Source organism: Mustela erminea, chromosome 1 (genome assembly GCF_009829155.1).
Source record: "Mustela erminea isolate mMusErm1 chromosome 1, mMusErm1.Pri, whole genome shotgun sequence".
In the NCBI taxonomy this organism is placed as follows: Eukaryota; Metazoa; Chordata; class Mammalia; order Carnivora; family Mustelidae; genus Mustela; species Mustela erminea.
In genome coordinates, this window is record NC_045614.1 from 76,735,985 (window position 1) to 76,743,334 (window position 7,350).

Consider the following 7,350-nt stretch of genomic DNA (forward strand, 5'->3'; position numbering starts at 1 on the left):
ACATAATCATGGACCAGACCTTTAATTTCTCCATAAGGCAACCATACTTGCGTACACTAGGTGCAGCATCTATTATATTTTAAGATAATACCTCTATGTGTGCCATTTGATAATGGAGCATCTGTGACCTAAATTTTTTCCCCACCTGGCCCCCTATACCATAAATCTCATTGAACAAACTAGAAATAATTCTCTTTTCATCCTAAAGATGACAAATACCTTTGGTCATTTTGAATAAATGTCTTTACGAGAAATAAGGGAACAGGGCCCACAGTTTTGAATGGGAGATTAGACTATATGCACCAAGAGAAAAAGGACCAGAATCTAGTCCAGCACCTGACCCTTGAAAAAGGAGCCTTTATTGAAAGCATGAATGAGGCCAAGGACCCCATTCCAAGCTGGTGGGGCGGTGGGGCAGGGTGGGGTGAGGGGTCTGTGAGTAGTGGTTTAGGAGAGATTTGGTTTTCAAGTAATCCTATCCGAGAAATAGAGTAAAAATTTATCCCAAGCAATAAGAGCAAAATAGGACAAGATTTACTATAGATAAATTTGTGAACCATGTTTTCATATATTTTTATCTTCTGATGAATACTCTGAAACACTATATCAGGCATGTTATCTGTCTAATAGGCCTTATCAAGATCTAGCCTTAGAGAAAATCTGAGAGGTTAATGATGGAGGGGGCTTAAACTTGCTCTCGGGTTTTGCAAATTCAGATGGTCTCATAACACTTTGGTCTTCTCAAATGAATGGAATTTTGAATGTGGATTCCCCCAGAGATGAATAAAGCAGGTAATAATGATGACAGACCAATGGATGGCTGGATGATGGATGGATGAATGGAAGGAAGTCAGGTTTCTGCTTAGGGCTTTAGAGCTCTACATTGTTACTCCAGAGGTTACCATTCACATGGTGATGTGAATTCCACTGTCCAGGTCTAAGCACTATACAACCTCCATGACAGTACATGGTGACCATAGCACAGAAGATAACTATGAAATCCTAGAGTGTTCAGGTTATCTGACACAAGCCTAGTAGTTGGAGCTAGGGACCAGGTGAAGCATATTTATGGATAGCCCAGAAGACTAGCCTGCATCAAAAGTAAAAGCAGGTTAGAACTTTAAATTTATAAAAGGCATCTCCAGAAGAAAGAGAGGACTTGGGCCAGAGATAACTGAGGTAGGTAAATTACAGTAGAGCACACACTAAGTCCTCAGCACAGCTGTGGTTCAGGCCTTTGGCATATTTATAAATCAGATGAGGAGGTGTGATACTAAAGGTATGTCAGTTTGATTAGGCCAACAAGTAGTTATTAATCAAATGCTAGCCTAGGTGTTGATGTGAAGTTAGTTTTATAGTTAATTTTTTAAATAGACTTTATTTATTTATTTGACAGAGAGAGATCACAAGTGGGCAGAGAAGCAGGCAGAGTTGGGGGGTGGGGGCGGGGAGCAGGCTCCCCACCAAGCAGAGAGCCTGATGTGGGACTTGATTCCAGGACCCTGGGATCATGACCTGAGCCGAAGGCAGAGGCTTTAGCCCACTGAGCCACCCAGGCACCCCTATTGTTAATTTTATATGTGGTGAATATCTACAATCAGTTGGCCTTAAGTAAAGGAGATTAACCATCAATAATGTAGGTGGGCTTTATCTAATCAGTTGAAAGCCTTAAGAGCAAAATCTGAGATGTTCCAGAAAAGGAGATATTCTGCCTCAGGACTACAGCATCAACTCCTGCTTGAGATTCAAGCATACTGACCTGTTACAAACTTAGAATTTGGAGATACCATAGTCAGGTGAACCAATTCCTCAAAATCAATCTCGATTCATTGATTATTTTGGTTTTTCCTTTTGATATAGAATCTTGTTACCAATATATTAGTATCATTAATAGAAAAACCACCATTTGCATAGTAACTCAAAACCAGCCATTTAAGAGAATAATGTAGTACTCAACCACTACCTCTTATTTGAGTCTACTGGCAAGCCCAGGTGATACCATATGTGTATATCCCAAATATATCTATATCTCATCTATATCTGTATTTTATACATCCTGGGGATCTGAACCTCCCTTCAAGAGGGCCTGAAGAATATCTATGAGGCCACCATGGCCCAGTTTCAGAGCCAGCAGAGTCACATGGAGCCTTAGCTCTGAGCCCACACGAGTGGGACCCACTGTGTTGGATCCCCTGGTCTTTGTCCCTGGCCTCCAGTCCAACCTGCCTTGGCCCTTCTTCAGGCTCATGGGAGAGGAGGTCAACTGAGGGCAGAGGCTCAGGTCCCAAGCAGTGGAGAGATTGAGTGGGCTGTAGACCAGGGAAAAAGAAAAGCAGAGCATAAATGTTACCATGCATCTTCTTCCCCAATGGCTTCCTCTGGCAGGGGACCAGCTACTCTGGGCAGCAGATGTCACAACTGCACAGTTTCCTTTGGGTGGTTTTGTAGAGAGACTGGCAGTCTTCTGAGCTGCTGGCCTCAGGAGAACAGAAGTCAGGATGAGAACCTGGCCTTCAGGAAGCTCAGGGTATTGTTTGTCTACCCTGAGTGATACAGAAGATCCTGTAGAATTACAAGGCATAATGTGGTATTTGACACATTTTCACTGAGTGCCTACTATGTGCCAGGCACTGTGGGTGCAGCTGAGTGCAAGTGATGGCATGTGGGGAGGGAAGTCAATACGAGATAGCATTATGGGCTGTTAAGAGGTGGAGTCCGCCCTGCTCTTGCAGGAATAACAAGCTAAACAGCAGAGGGAAAGCTGCCTTTGCTTCAGCCCGGGAGGCAGCCACACCAAGTTATCAGAAATTGAACTTGCAGCTGGAGAGAATCTACACCAACGAATCGCTGAATCAGAATCAAGACCAACCATGGTACCTCGTGAAAGCTCATTTCCCTTTAGTCTGTTCATCTGTTATGTTAAAGGCATGTGTGAAGAAAATAATTTCTTTCATGGTTGCTGAAATCTGGAGTCAGATTGGGTTTATTTCAGCAAGTTACTAACCGCTTTCTCTTCTGATTCGAATTACTGAAGCAGCTGAGCATTGCTGGTTTCCTTTGATGCTTGCAAGAGAGAAGATCTTTAAAACACTTAGGATCCCATGAAGGTTGACCCACCTGACTGTGATACATTCGAACAGCAGAGTCAAAGATTGGGTTTGGAGGGTCCTTTAGGACATTCTGAAGCCTGTAAGCTCAATGTCATATTTCTTGCCCCTCTCTTCCCACTCACCTTCAGATATGGAGAAAATGCTAAATTGACAATGGTCAGGGTTTATAGCCTGTAGAATCTCTCATGGTTTGAGCTCTCAACAGCTATCACCAATCCCAAGTATTTCCCAAAGTGAGAAGGTCATAGGATGAGATAAGAAAGAACACAAGGAAATTCACCATCTTTCTTTTACATCCTGGTAGGAGATTTTGTTTTGGGGGTCATTTGGATCTTTGAGTTTTTTATGAAAGCAGAACTGGTTATTGCAATTGGAAGTAAAGGGAGGAAAGCATTAAACTTTTCTCTTTTTTTCCCTCAGATTTACTGATATAATTGATATATAATTTTGTATAAGTGTAAGGTGTACAATGTGTTGATTTGATACACTTACATATTGCAGAAGGATTAAGATTAGTTAACCTCCACTGAAAGAGTTATAATTCTTTTCAAGGACCTTCTGATATTCAGTGAGTCTCCAGAGGAATGAGTGCTTTTATAGCAGTGGACGTGTGGTTGTAAAAGAGAAAGACCACCTCTATGTGTTGATCTGGGAAGATCTCTAGGGTACATACTAGGAAAAAAAAAAGAGAGAGAGATTAGTATATATAGCTTGTTGGATCTTATGAGAACAAAATAGCTGTAATATATTTCTTTCTTCTTTCTTTCTTTCATTTTTTTTGGAGAGAGAGGGTGTCTGTGTGTGCACACAAGTGGGGAAAAGGGCAGAGGGAGAGGGAGAGAGAGAATCTTAAACCCCTACACTGGTCTTGATCTCATGACCCTGAAGTCATGACCTGAGCCACCTGACTGCCCTTTGTATTTCTTTATATTTCATAAATATATTTTTAAAAACACCATAAACTCCTATAGTGTTTACCTCTGAGAGTCAGAGGATCTCTCTAGAAGTAGAGGATCAAGTGGAGGTTATAGGCATGGGATCAAGGCACTTCTTTCAATGTGCCTTTTTATATTTGACTCTTTTGTGTGTGTGTGGTAAAATACACATAAGATAAAATTACCATTTTAACCACTTTGAAGTATACGGCTCAATGACACTAAGTACATTCATGATATTATACAGTCACCATAGCTATCTGGTTCCAGAATAGGAAACCCCGTACCTACTATTAAGCTGTCTCTCCTCATTCTCTGTTCCACCTAACCCCCAAAGCTGTTTTCTATCTCTATGAATTTGCTTATTCTGGATGTTTCCCATAAATAAAATCACTTAATATGTGGCATTTTGTGCGTGGGTTCGATGTTTATCCAGTTGTAACATGCATTCGTACTTCATTTCTTTTTAAAGCTGAATAATATTCTCCTGTATGGAGAGAACACATTTCTTCATCCATTCATCCATTGATGGACTTTTGTGTTATTCCTATCTTTCACCTATTGTGTATAGTGGTGCTATGAACATTGATGTACAGGTTTTTGTTTGAACACCTATTCTTAATTCTTTGGGGTATATTCCAAGGAGTGGAATTTCTAGGTGATATAGTAATTCTGTTTAACTTATTACGGAACCACCGAATGGCTTTACACAGAGGCAGTGCCATTTGCATTCCTACCAGCAATGTATGAGGGTTCCAGTTCTTCCATAACTTTGCCACCCCTGCTAATTTCCTTTAATTTTTTTTTCTTATTATAGCCATCCTACTGAGTATGAAGTGGTGTATCATTGGGGGCTTGATTTGCATTTCCCTAATGACTAATGATGTTGAGTATCTATTCGTGTGCTTATTGGATACTTGTATGTCTGCTTTGAAGAAATGTCTAAATTCCTTTCAAATTTTTAATCTGGTTGTCTGTCCATTGCTGAATTGTAGGATTTCTTTATATGTTCTAGATATAAGACTCATTAGAAATATATTTGCAAGTATTTTCTCCCATTTTGTGGATTGTCTCTTCACTCTTCCTGATAATATCCTTTGCATAAATGTGTTTAATTTTGATGAGTTTAATGTATCTATTTTTCTCTCGTTACTTGTACTTTTGATGTCACATCTAAAAATGCATTGCCAGATCCAGGATAATGAAGAGTTACTCCTACGTTTTCATCTAAGAGTTTTATGTTTTGGCTCTTATTTTAGTTCTTTGATTTTCTAGTTAATTTTGGTATATAGTATTATGTAAAACTCCAATTTCATTCATTTGCATGTGGATATCGGGTTTTTTGTTGAAGAGAATGTTCTTTCCCCCACTGAATGGTCCTATCACCCTTCTCAGAAATCACTCTTGACCATAAATATGTGGGTTGATTTATGGTCTCAGTTCTATTTCATTGATCTCTATGTCTATCTTTATGCTAGGACCACACAGACTACTCCAGTTTTATAGTAAATTTTGACATCAGGAAGTGTTAATCCTTTACCTTTGTTCTGTTCTTTGTCTTAGGATTGTTTTGGCCATTTGGGACTTGCAATTCCATGTATTTCAGGATCAGATTTTTCCCATTTCCTCAAAAAAAAAAATGAGATATTGACAAGGATCACATTAAATCTGTACATCATTTGGTGAGTACTGCCATCTTAACAATATTAAGTCTTCCAATCTGTGAACAGGAAATTTCTTCCCATTGTTTAGATCCCCTTAAATTTTTTTCAGCAGTGTTTTACAGTTTTCAGTGTACAAGTATTTTAACTCTTTGGTTCAATTTATTCTTAAGTATTTTGTTAGTTTTGATGCTCTATAAACAGAATTTTTCTGATTTAATTGTATTTTTGGACTATCCTTTGCTACCATATAAAAATACAGCTGGTGTGTGTGTGTGTGTGTGTGTGTGTGTGTGTGTGTGTGTGTGTTGGTCTCATTTCCTGCCATCCTGCTGAATTCGTTTATTGGCTTTAATAATTTTTTTGTGTGTATTCTTTAGGATTTAGAGATAGTTATACTTCCTCAATTCCTTCATTTACTGCCTTCTTTTTTGTTTAATTGGATATCAGAGGGGAGGTTTCTGCACCATTTTGATTCTTTCAACTCTTAATTTTCAACTATTTTTAAATGATGTTGTTAGTGGTTATCCTGGGATTATAATTAACATCTTAAAACAATCTAGTTTGAGTTAATACAAATTTCACTTCAATAGCATGCAAAATTCTACTCCTGGATATCTCTAGCCTCCCCATTTTATGTTCTTATTGTCACAAATACAAATTACATCTTTATACTGTGTACCCATTACATATATTTATAATTATTATTTTATACTTCAAATTTAATATGTCATTTCAATATCTCCATGGTTCCTGATGAGAATTAGCTGTTAATCTTATTGAGGATCCCTTCAGTCTCATGAATCAGATTGACTTTCAATGGTTTTATTATTATGTGTCTCAATGTGAATCTCTTTATCCTGCATATTTTGAAATTTGTTGAGCTTCTTGGATGTATTGATTCACATCTTCTGCCAAATTTGGGCAACTTCCTAGCATAATTTTGTCAGATATTCATCCTGTTTTTCTCTCCTCACTGTCTCTCTGGAATTCTCCTTAGAATACTTGTTGGTGTCTCACAGGTGTCATGGGCTCTGTTAAATCCCTCCAATAAATTTTTTATTTCAATCATTTTATTTTCAGCTCCAAAATTTCTATTTGGAAAGACTTCATTGTCCTCGTTCCCTTTTGTTCTTTGTCCTTGGTTTTCTTTAGCACTTGGAACATAGTTAAGGAAGTTGATTTAAAATCTTCATTTAGTAGGCCTGATATGTATGCTTCCTCTTCAGCAGTTTCTGTTAATTTTTTTTTCTTTTGGGTAGGCTGTACTTTTTTGTTTTTGTGCATATCTCCTAATTTTTTTGTTGAAAACAGGCCATTTTGAGTATTATGATGTGGCAAATGGAAATCAAATTCTCTCCTGTCCCTAGGATTCTTTGTTATTGCTTTTTGTTATTATGAATTGCAGTTAGTTGTTTTCTAAACTATTTTTATAAAGACTTCATGACTTGTCATGGGAAGACTCTGAAGTCTCTATTCTTCTAGCTTAGTGCTCAGCTAGTTGTTTGACAAAGATTTCCTTAAATACCTGAAGTCAAGAAAAAGAAAGACTGGAAAAGAAAACAAAACAGTTTCCCAGGTATTTGCAGGGTGGCTCTGTGTTGGGTCACTCCTCCTTAGCCAGGCCACATTTCAACTCTGAGC